The sequence below is a fragment of the Scyliorhinus canicula genome, chromosome 5 (assembly GCF_902713615.1).
Source record: "Scyliorhinus canicula chromosome 5, sScyCan1.1, whole genome shotgun sequence".
NCBI classification, from domain to species: domain Eukaryota; kingdom Metazoa; phylum Chordata; class Chondrichthyes; order Carcharhiniformes; family Scyliorhinidae; genus Scyliorhinus; species Scyliorhinus canicula.
This window is the reverse complement of record NC_052150.1, coordinates 233,569,064-233,580,138: the sequence shown is the minus strand read 5'-3', so window position 1 is coordinate 233,580,138 and position 11,075 is coordinate 233,569,064. Positions and strand designations below refer to the sequence as shown.

Below are 11,075 nucleotides of genomic sequence, written 5' to 3'. Positions count from 1 at the left end.
GGCGGCGGGGGGAGGGGGCGGAGGGGGCGGTGGGACGGAGGGGGCGGACGGGGGCGGTGGGACGGAGGGGGCGGAGGGGGCGGTTGGGACGGAGGGGGCGGGGAGGGGGCGGTGGGGCGGAGGGGGCGGTGGGGCGGAGGGGGCGGTGGGCGGAGGGGGCGGTGGGGCGGAGGGGGCGGAGGGGGCGGTGGGACGGAGGGGGCGGAGGGGGCGGAGGGGGCGGTGGGACGGAGGGGGCGGAGGGGGCGGAGGGGGCGGAGGGGGCGGAGGGGGCGGTGGGACGGAGGGGGCGGAGGGGGCGGTGGGGCGGAGGGGGCGGTGGGGCGGAGGGGGCGGAGGGGGCGGAGGGGGCGGTGGGACGGAGGGGCGGGGGGGAGGGGGCGGGGGGGCGGAGGGGGCGGTGGGGCGGAGGGGCGGCCGGTGGGGCGGAGGGGGCGGTGGGGCGGAGGGGGCGGTGGGGCGGAGGGTCCCGTTGCTGGAGGGGGCGGTGGGGCGGAGGGTCCCGTTGTCGGAGGGCCTGTTCTGTGCTGTACTGTTCTATGGAGGGGGCGGAGGGGGCGGAGGGGGCGGTGGGGGCGGAGGGGGCGGTGGGACGGAGGGGGCGGTGGGACGGAGGGGGCGGAGGGGGCGGAGGGGGCGGTGGGGCGGAGGGGGCGGAGGGGGCGGTGGGGCGGAGGGGGCGGTGGGGCGGAGGGGGTGGTGGGGCGGAGGGTCCCGTTGTCGGAGGGCCTGTTCTGTGCTGTACTGTTCTATGGAGGGGGCGGTGGGGCGGAGGTTTCCGCTCCATATTTTTGAAATGTGAACTAAACGAGCCCACGTGACTCCTCGCTGGGGAGTCGGTTGATTCCCGGGAGACCGTTACATTCGATTTCAGTCTCGCTGATGAGACGGTAATTAATACTAACTGGGGTTAATGATATACTCGCCATATCTGGGCCAGAACTGGCCATCGGGAGCCGGCCGGTTAGACAGCAAAGACGTAAATCTCGATTTTTGCTTTTTCCGCTATTTAACCGGAGTGGCTGGATACGTGGTTAAATCGCACCAATAATGTTTTAACCTCAACTACTTTCCACGGTCACAAAATCCGGTCTCACCACCATCTGGGGGACCTGGGGGACCTGGTAAGAGCCTGGGGGATCTGGGGGACCTGGGGGATCTGGGGGACCTGGGGGACCTGGTAAGGGCCTGGGGGATCTGGGGGACCTGGGGGACCTGGTAAGGGCCTGGGGGATCTGGGGGACCTGGGGGACCTGGGGGACCTGGGGGACCTGGTAAGGACCTGGGGGATCTGGGGGATCTGGTAAGGACCTGGTAAGGACGGCAGGTTTCAGCATTACTCAGACTGCTTTTATATTGCAGGTTTATTCATTACATTTAAATACTGCCTGCTCTTGCGGATGGATTCAACGCCCCCTGAATATTAGGCTGGACACTGGTCACGGGTCCATTGGCATCACTACCATCCCCTATTACCTCCCTGCACCTGTCTCCACATCGGTCTGCCTGTATCTCTCTCTGTGTCTCCCTCCCTTTGCCTCTCTCACTGTCTGTCTCTCGCATGTCTCCCAGTTAGGAAGCTGTGTCTCAGAGTCGCTGAATCAGTTTCACTGCTCCAACCGCAGGCTCAAAATTTCCACCTAGTTTTCCAATTTCTTTTTCTGGGAGAATCATAGAATTTACAGTGCAGAAGGAGGCCATTCAGCCCATCCAGTCTGCACCTGCCCTTGGAAAGAGCACCCTACTTAAGCGCACACCTTCACCCTATCCCTGTAACCCCACCTAAACTTTTGGACACTAAGGGACAATTTATCACGGCCAATCCACCTAACCTGCACATCTTTGGGCTGTGGGAGGAAACCGGAGCACCCGGAGGAAACCCACGCAGACACGGGGAGAACATGCAGTCTCCGCCATGACAGTGACTCAACGGGGAATGAAACCTGGGACCTGGAGCTGTGAAGCAACAGCGCTAACTACTGTGCTACCGTGCAGGAGGGTTATTTGAACCTGTCCTGTCTGTTTTTACATTAAAACTAATTCTGTTTTGGTCACTCTCTTTGAACAAAAGCAAACTCATCTTTCTTTACCTTTCTTTCGATTGAGAATTTCGGATGGTCAGGATTCAGCTCTGGTACCAGTGTGAAGCAGCATCAGTCACAGCAGATAGAGCTCTAACAGGCAGATTAAAGTCACAGACTGGGGCAGATACTCTGTGAACGTCTGATTCTCAAACCTCCTCAGAATAGATGGGGCGACAGTTTGTCTTTTGTCTCCAGTGTTCACTGAGGTGAATGGATTCTGCTTTCAGACTGTGAATTCATCTGTAAATTCGTAAAGAGTTTGTCAACTGCAAACCAGCACTAAACCCACCCCTCAGACAAACAAAAGAGGCAGTCTCAATTATGAACTCTGACCTTGGCCTATCCAATTCCACACATTGTCCTGCTGTGAAGATTCATTCAGACAGGGAACTGGGAATGAGCTCAGCCCAGCTGCGAATGAGCAGAATTCCAAATGACCAGAGTCCCATTTGAACCAGAACAGGCAGCGTTACAACACAAACAGGCTGGTGTTTCACACATAGAAAGGACACAGCATGCAGGCAGCAAACTGACCACACTGTATCTCACCCTCAGTGATACAACACAGACTGAAAACCTAACACTCACCAGGAAACAAACACAGAAAATAGGAGTGAGGGGGGAGGCAATTCAGCCCCTCGAACCTGCTCCGCCATTTATTACGATCATAGCTGATCTCTTCCTGTCTCAAATCCACCTCCCTACTTGTTCCCCGTATCCCTTTAACCCGTTTTTAAAAATCAAAAATATATCAGAAATTGAAACCATTTAACAATCCAGATTCCACCGCACTATGGGGGCAGCGAGTTCCACAAACTCACCACCCTCTGCGAGAAGTAGTTCCTCCTCATTTCAGTTTTAAAACTACCGCCTGTCAATATATTCATGACCTCTCGTTCTGGATTGGCTGATCCTCAATCTCAATATCGCACACCTGCACTTTCCCCACTCCCATTCCCCACTCCCATTCCCCACTCCCATTCCCCACTCCCATTCCCCACTCCCATTGACACTATTCGAGTCTATAAATCTATCAAACATTTACTGACTGTCCAGGATATCTCTGAATGAACACAGGACGTCCTGAAGGGGGAGGGTGAACAGCCAGAGGTCATAGTTCACATAGGTACTAACGACATCGGCAGGAAGAGTGATGAGGTCCTGCAGAAGGAGTTCAGGGAGTTAGGCAGAAAGCTAAAAAGCAGGACCTCGAGGGTTGTAATCTCAGGATTACTCCCTTTGCCATGTGCCAGTGAGGTTAGAAATAGGAGGATAGTACAGCTAAACACATGGCTAAACAGCTGGTGTAGGAGGGAGGGTTTCAGATTGCTGGGACACTGGGATCTCCTCCGGGGCAGGTGGAACCTGTACAAGAAGGACAGGTTACATCTAAACAGGAGGGGCACCAATATCCTGGCTGGGAGGTTTGCTGGAGTCACTCGGGAGGGTTTAAACTAGTATGGCAGGGGGGAGGGAACCAGAATGTGAGTTTAGAAGGTGTAATAACTGAAGGGGAAATAGAGAACATAGAACATAGAACGATACAGCGCAGTACAGGCCCTTCGGCCCTCGATGTTGCACCGACATGGAAAAAAAACTAAAGGCCATCTAACCTACACTATGCCCTTATCATCCATATGCTTATCCAATAAATTTTTAAATGCCCTCAATGTTGGCGAGTTCACTACTGTTGCAGGTAGGGCATTCCATGGCCTCACCACTCTTTGCGTAAAAAACCCACCTCTGACCTCTGTCCTATATCTATTACCCCTCAATTTAAGGCTATGTCCCCTCGTGCTAGCCACCTCCATCCGCGGGAGAAGGCTCTCGCTGTCCACCCTATCTAACCCTCTGATCATTTTGTATGCCTCTATTAAGTCACCTCTTAACCTTCTTCTCTCTAACGAAAACAACCTCAAGTCCATCAGCCTTTCTTCATAAGATTTTCCTTCCATACCAGGCAACATCCTGGTAAATCTCCTCTGCACCCGTTCCAAAGCTTCCACGTCCTTCCTATAATGAGGCGACCAGAACTGTACGCAATACTCCAAATGCGGCCGTACTAGAGTTTTGTACAACTGCAACATAACCTCATGGCTCCGGAACTCAATCCCTCTACCAATAAAGGCCAACACACCATAGGCCTTCTTCACAACCCTATCAACCTGGGTGGCAACTTTCAGGGATCTATGTACATGGACACCGAGATCCCTCTGCTCATCCACACTACCAAGAATTTTACCATTAGCCAAATATTCCGCATTCCTGTTATTCTTTCCAAAGTGAATCACCTCACACTTCTCCACATTAAACTCCATTTGCCACCTCTCAGCCCAGCTCTGCAGCTTATCTATGTCCCTCTGTAACCTGCAACATCCTTCCGCACTGTCTACAACTCCACCGACTTTAGTGTCGTCTGCAAATTTACTCACCCATCCTTCTGCGCCCTTCTCTAGGTCATTTATAAAAATGACAAACAGCAACGGCCCCAGAACAGATCCTTGTGGTACACCACTCGTAACTGAACTCCATTCTGAACATTTCCCATCAACTACCACTCTCTGTCTTCTTTCAACTAGCCAATTTCTGATCCACATCTCTAAATCACCCTCAATCCCCAGCCTCCGTATTTTCTGCAATAGCCGACCGTGGGGAACCTTATCAAACGCTTTACTGAAATCCATGTAATACAAAATACATGTAGAACAAAAATAAGAGAACAACATCACCCTGTCTGCTCAAACGCACTGGTCTGAAGGGTATTTGTTTCATCGCCAGAAGTATAGCGGGTCAGGCAGATGAACTTTGAGCACTGATTAGTACTTGGAACTATGATGTTGTGGCTATCACAGAAACGTGGTTAAAGGAAGGGCTGGATTGGCAGCTGAATGTTGGAGGATAGAGATGCTTCAGGAGAGAGAGACGGGGGTGTAAAAGGGGTGGGGGAGAAGCATTACTGGTTAAAGAGAATATTACAGCTTTACTGCGGGAGGACGCCTTGGAGAGCTGGTCCCAGGTTCAATTCCCCGCTGGGTCACTGTCTGTGCGGAGTCTGCATGTTCTCCCTCTGTCTGCGTGGGTTTCTTCCGGGTGCTCCGGTTTCCTCCCACAGTCCAAAGATAGGTTAGGTGGATTGGCCGTGGCACTGTGATGCCACAGTGCAGTCCACTTGTGTTACTGTGCTGCCCCCTAAAGATTTCCCAGTCCTCTAGTCTCCCACTAATCTTTGCCACTTTGTATGCTTTTCCCTTCAATTTGATACTCTCCCTTATTTCCTTAGATATCCACGATCGATTTTCCCTCTTTCTACTGTCCTTCCTTTTTGTTGGTATAAACCTTTGCTGAGCACTGTGAAAAATCGCTTGGAAGGTTCTCCACTGTTCCTCAACTGTTCCACCATAAAGTCTTTGCTCCCAGTCTACCTTAGCTAGTTCTTCTCTCATCCCATTGTAATCTCCTTTGCTTAAGCACAAAACACTAGTGTTTGATTTTACCTTCTCACCCTCCATCTGTATTTTAAATTCCACCGTATTGTGATCGCTCCTTCCAAGAGGATCCCTAACTATGAGATCATGAATCAATCCTGTATCATTACACAGGACAAGATCTAGGACCGCTTGGTCCCTCATAGGTTCCATTACATACTGTTCTAGGAAACTATCACGGATGCATTCTATAAACTCCTCCTCAAGGTTGCCTTGACCGACCTGGTTAAACCAATCGACATGTAGATTAAAATCCCCCATGATAACTGCTGTACCATTTCTACATACACCAGTTATTTCTTTGTTTATTGCTTGCCCCACCATAATGTTACTATTTGGTGGCCTATTGACTACTCCTATCAGTGACTTTATCGCCTTACTATTCCTGATTTCCACCCAAATGGATTCAACCTTATCCTCCAATGTCATCCCTTACTATTGCCCGGATGTCATCCTTAAATAACAGAACAACACCACCTCCCTTACCATCCACTCTGTCCTTCCGAATAGTTTGATACCCTCGGATATTTAACTCCTAGTCGTGACCATCCTTTAACCATGTTTCAGTAATGGCCACTAAATCATAGTCATTTACGATGATTTGTGCCACCAACTCATTTACTTTATTCAGAATACTACAAGCATTCAGGTAAAGTACACTTATGTTGGCTTTTATACCTCTGTTTTGAATCTTAACACCTCGATCAGTAACCTCTCCTAAGTTATTTTTCCTCTTAACATTTCTCCTAATTTCCTTGTCGTTGAGCCCATATCTTCATTGTAACAACCTGCCTCGTCGCTTACCATTAATGTTTTTACTTCCTAAATAATAAATTCAATGTGACTCAGGGGAAGAGTAGACAGGGAAGAGATGATGATCGCAAAGGGACAGGTGGTCTGAGGTGCATTTGTTTTAATGCGAGAAGTGTAGCAGGTAAGGCAGATGAATTTAGGACTTGGATTAGTACCTGGGAATATGATGTTATTGGTATTAGAACATAGAACATAGAACATAGAACAGTACAGCACAGAACAGGCCCTTCGGCCCTCGATGTTGTGCCGAACAATGATCACCCTACCTTAAACCCACGTAACCCGTATACCCGTAACCCAACAATCCCCCCATTAACCTTACACTACGGGCAATTTAGCATGGCCAATCCACCTAACCCGCACATCTTTGGACTGTGGGAGGAAACCGGAGCACCCGGAGGAAACCCACGCACACACGGGGAGAACGTGCAGACTCCACACAGACAGTGACCCTGCCGGGAATCGAACCTGGGACCCTGGAGCTGTGAAGCATTGATGCTAACCACCATGCTACCGTGAGGCCCTTTTCTGAGACTTGATATGGGAAGGGCAGGACTGGCAACTGAATATCCCAGGGTATAGATGCTTCAGGAGGGATAGAGAGGGAGGTAGAAGGGGTGGAGGAGTTGCATTACTTGTCAGAGATAATATCACAGCTGTGATTAAGGAGGGGCACGATGGAGGATTCGAGCACTGAGGCAATATGGATAGAGCTAAGAAATAGGAAGGGTGCAGTAACATTGTTGAGACTTTACTACAGACCTCCCAAAAGCGAGCATGAAGTAGAGGTACAAATATGTAGACCGATTATAGAAAAATGTAGGAGCAATAGGGTGGTTGTGATGGGAGATTTTAACTTCCCCAACATTGAATGGGATTCGTGTAGTGTTGGAGGCGTAGATGGAGCAGAGTTTGTAAGGAGCATCCAGGAGTTTTTTAGAGCAGCATGTAAATAGTCCAACTCGTGAAGGGGCCATACTGGACCTGATAAAGGAAGCATACATAGGATCGAGGCAACTCAAAACTGATGAAGCTTTGGAGGAATATCGGGAAAGTAGGACGAATCTCAAACGCGCAATAAAGAGGGCTAAAAGGGGTCATGAAATATCTTTGGCTAACAGGGTTAAGGAAAATCCCAAAGCCTTTTATTCATATATAAGGAGCAAGAGGGTAACCAGAGAAAGGATTGACCCACTCAAAGACAAAAGAGGGAATTTATGCGTGGAGTCAGAGGAAATGGGTGAGATTCTTAATGAGTACTTTGCATCGGTATTCACCAAGGAGAGGGACATGACGGATGTTGAGGTTAGGGATGGATGTTTAAATACTCGGTCAAGTTGTCATACGGAAGGGGGAAGTTTTGGGTATTCTAAAAGGCATTAAGGTAGACAAGTCCCCAGGACCGGATGGGATCTATCCCAGGTTACTGAGGGAAGCGAGGGATGAAATAGCTGGGGCCTTAACAGATACCTTTGCAGCATCCTCGAGCACGGGTGAGGTCCCGGAGGACTGGAGAATTTCTAATGTTGTCCCTTTGTTTAAGAAGGGTAGCAGAGATAATCCAGGGAATTATAGACCTGTGAGCTTGACGTCAGTGGTAGGCAAACTGTTGGAGAAGATACTGAGGGATAGGATCTATTCACATTTGGAAGAAAATAGACTTATCAGTGATAGGCAGCATGGTTTTGTGCAGGGAATGTCATGTCTTACAAACCTAATAGAATTCTTTGAGGAAGTGACAAAGTTAATTGATGAGGGAAGGGCTATAGATGTCATATACATGGACTTCAGTCAGGCGTTTGATAAAGTTTCCCATGGCAGGTTGATGGAAAAAGTGAAGTTGCATGGGGTTCAGGGTGTACTAGCTAGATGGATAAAGAACTGGCTGGGCAACAGGAGACAGAGAGTAGTGGTGGAAGGGAGTGTCTCAAAATGGAGAAGGGTGACTAGTGGTGTTCCACAGGGATCCGTGCTCGGACCACTGTTGTTTGTGATATACATAAATGACCTGGAGGAAGGAATAGGTGGTCTGATTAGCAAGTTTGCAGATGACACTAAGATTGGTGGAGTTGCAGATAGCGAGGGGGACTTTCATAGAATACAGCAAAATATAGATAGATTGGAGAATTGGGCAGATAAATGGCAGATGTAGTTCAATCCAGGCAAATGCGAGGTGATGCATTTTGGAACATCAAATTCAAGAGCGGGCTATACGGTCAATGGAAGAGTCCTGGGGAAAATTGATGTCCAGAGAGATCTGGGAGTTCAGGTCCATTGTACCCTGAAGGTGGCAACGCAGGTCGATAGAGTGGTCAAGAAGGCATACAGCACGCTTGCCTTCATCGGACGGGGTATTGAGTACAAGAGTCGGCAGGTCATGTTATAGCTGTATAGGACTTTGGTTAGGCCACATTTGGAATACTGCGTGCAGTTCTGGTCGCCATATTATCAGAAGGATGTGGATGCTTTAGAGAGGGTGCAGAGGAGGTTCACCAGGATGTTTTTTTTCGTCAGTATTCACTCAAGAAAAAGATAATATTGTGGAGGAGAATGCTGAGACCCAGGCTATTAGAATAGATGGCATTGAGGTGCGTAGGGAAGAAGTGTTGGCAATTCTGGACAAGGTGAAAATAGATAAGTCCCCGGGGCCGGATGGGATTTATCCTAGGATTCTCTGGGAAGCCAGGGAAGAGATTGCTGAGCCTTTGGCTATGATTTTTAGGTCATCATTGGCTACAGGAATAGTGCCAGAGGACTGGAGGATAGCAAATGTGGTCCCTTTGTTCAAGAAGGGGAGTAGAGATAACCCCGGTAACTATAGGCCGGTGAGCCTAACGTCTGTGGTTGGTAAGGTCTTGGAGAGGATTATAAAAGATACGATTTATAATCATCTAGATAGGAATAATATGATTAGGGATAGTCAGCATGGTTTTGTGAAGGGTAGGTCATGCCTCACAAACCTTATCGAGTTCTTTGAGAAGGTGACTGAACAGGTAGACGAGGGTAGAGCAGTTGATGTGGTGTATATGGATTTCAGTAAAGCGTTTGATAAGGTTCCCCACGGTCGGCTATTGCAGAAAGTACGGAGGCTGGGGATTGAGGGTGATTTAGAGATGTGGATCAGAAATTGGCTAGTTGAAAGAAGACAGAGAGTGGTAGTTGATGGGAAATGTTCAGAATGGAGTTCAGTTACGAGTGGCGTACCACAAGGATCTGTTCTGGGGCCGTTGCTGTTTGTCATTTTTATAAATAACCTAGAGGAGAGCGCAGAAGGATGGGTGAGTAAATTTGCAGACGACACTAAAGTCGGTGGAGTTGTCGACAGTGCGGAAGGATGTTGCAGGTTACAGAGGGACATAGATAAGCTGCAGAGCTGGGCTGAGAGGTGGCAAATGGAGTTTAATGTGGAGAAGTGTGAGGTGATTCACTTTGGAAAGAATAACAGGAATGCGGAATATTTGGCTAATGGTAAAATTCTTGGTAGTGTGGATGAGCAGAGGGATCTCGGTGTCCATGTACATAGATCCCTGAAAGTTGCCACCCAGGTTGATAGGGTTGTGAAGAAGGCCTATGGTGTGTTGGCCTTTATTGGTAGAGGGATTGAGTTCCGGAGCCATGAGGTCATGTTGCAGTTGTACAAAACTCTAGTACGGCCGCATTTGGAGTATTGCGTACAGTTCTGGTCGCCTCATTATAGGAAGGACGTGGAAGCTTTGGAACGGGTGCAGAGGAGATTTACCAGGATGTTGCCTGGTATGGAGGGAAAATCTTATGAGGAAAGGCTGATGGACTTGAGGTTGTTTTCGTTAGAGAGAAGAAGGTTAAGAGGTGACTTAATAGAGGCATACAAAATGATCAGAGGGTTAGATAGGGTGGACAGCGAGAGCCTTCTCCCGCGGATGGAGGTGGCTAGCACGAGGGGACATAGCCTTAAATTGAGGGGTAATAGATATAGGACGAAGGTCAGAGGTGGGTTTTTTACGCAAAGAGTGGTGAGGCCGTGGAATGCCCTACCTGCAACAGTAGTGAACTCGCCAACATTGAGGGCATTTAAAAATTTATTGGATAAGCATATGGATGATAAGGGCATAGTGTAAGTTAGATGGCCTTTAGTTTTTTTTCCATGTCGGTGCAACATCGAGGGCCGAAGGGCCTGTACTGCGCTGTATCGTTCTATGTTCTATGTTCTATGTTGCCTGGTATGGAGGGTGCTAGCTATGAAGAAAGGTTGAGTAGATTAGGATTGTTTTCGTTGGAAAGACGGAGGTTGAGGGGGATCCTGATTGAGGTCTACAAAATTATGAGAGGTATGGACAGGGTGGATAGCAACAAGCTTTTCCCAAGAGTGGGGGTGTCAGTTACAAGGGGGTCACGATTTCAAGGTGAGAGGGGGAAAGTTTAAGGGAGATGTGCGTGGAAAGTTTTTTATGCAGAGGGTGGTGGGTGCCTGGAACGCTTTACCAGCGGAGGTGGTAGAGGCGGGTACGATAGCATCATTTAAGAGGCAGCTGGACAGATATATGAACGGGCGGGGAACAGAGGGAAGTAGATCCTTGGAAAATTGGCGAAAGGTTTAGATAAAGGATCTGGATCGGCGCAGGCTGGGAGGGCCGAAGGGCCTGTTCCTGTGCTGTAATTTTCTTTGTTCTTTCCCATTTTATTCCTTTTAGTATCACTAAATGCTTGCCTTCAT

At 49.1% G+C, this 11,075-nt stretch overlaps 1 protein-coding gene across 3 annotated transcripts in view; it reads right to left on the bottom strand.

Annotated features, from left to right (window-relative positions):
• LOC119966679 (microtubule-actin cross-linking factor 1-like) overlaps window positions 1-2,264 on the bottom strand; it is a 254,814-nt gene extending 252,550 nt beyond the window's left edge. For 2 of the 3 annotated variants that reach the window (XM_038798745.1, XM_038798747.1), the window contains exon 1: window positions 2,091-2,264. The gene's annotated coding sequence lies outside the window, so the exon portion shown is untranslated. The remainder of the gene's footprint in view (window positions 1-2,090) is intronic. The other variant, XM_038798746.1, reaches the window with a different exon arrangement.
• Window positions 2,265-11,075: the final 8,811 nt, after the last annotated feature.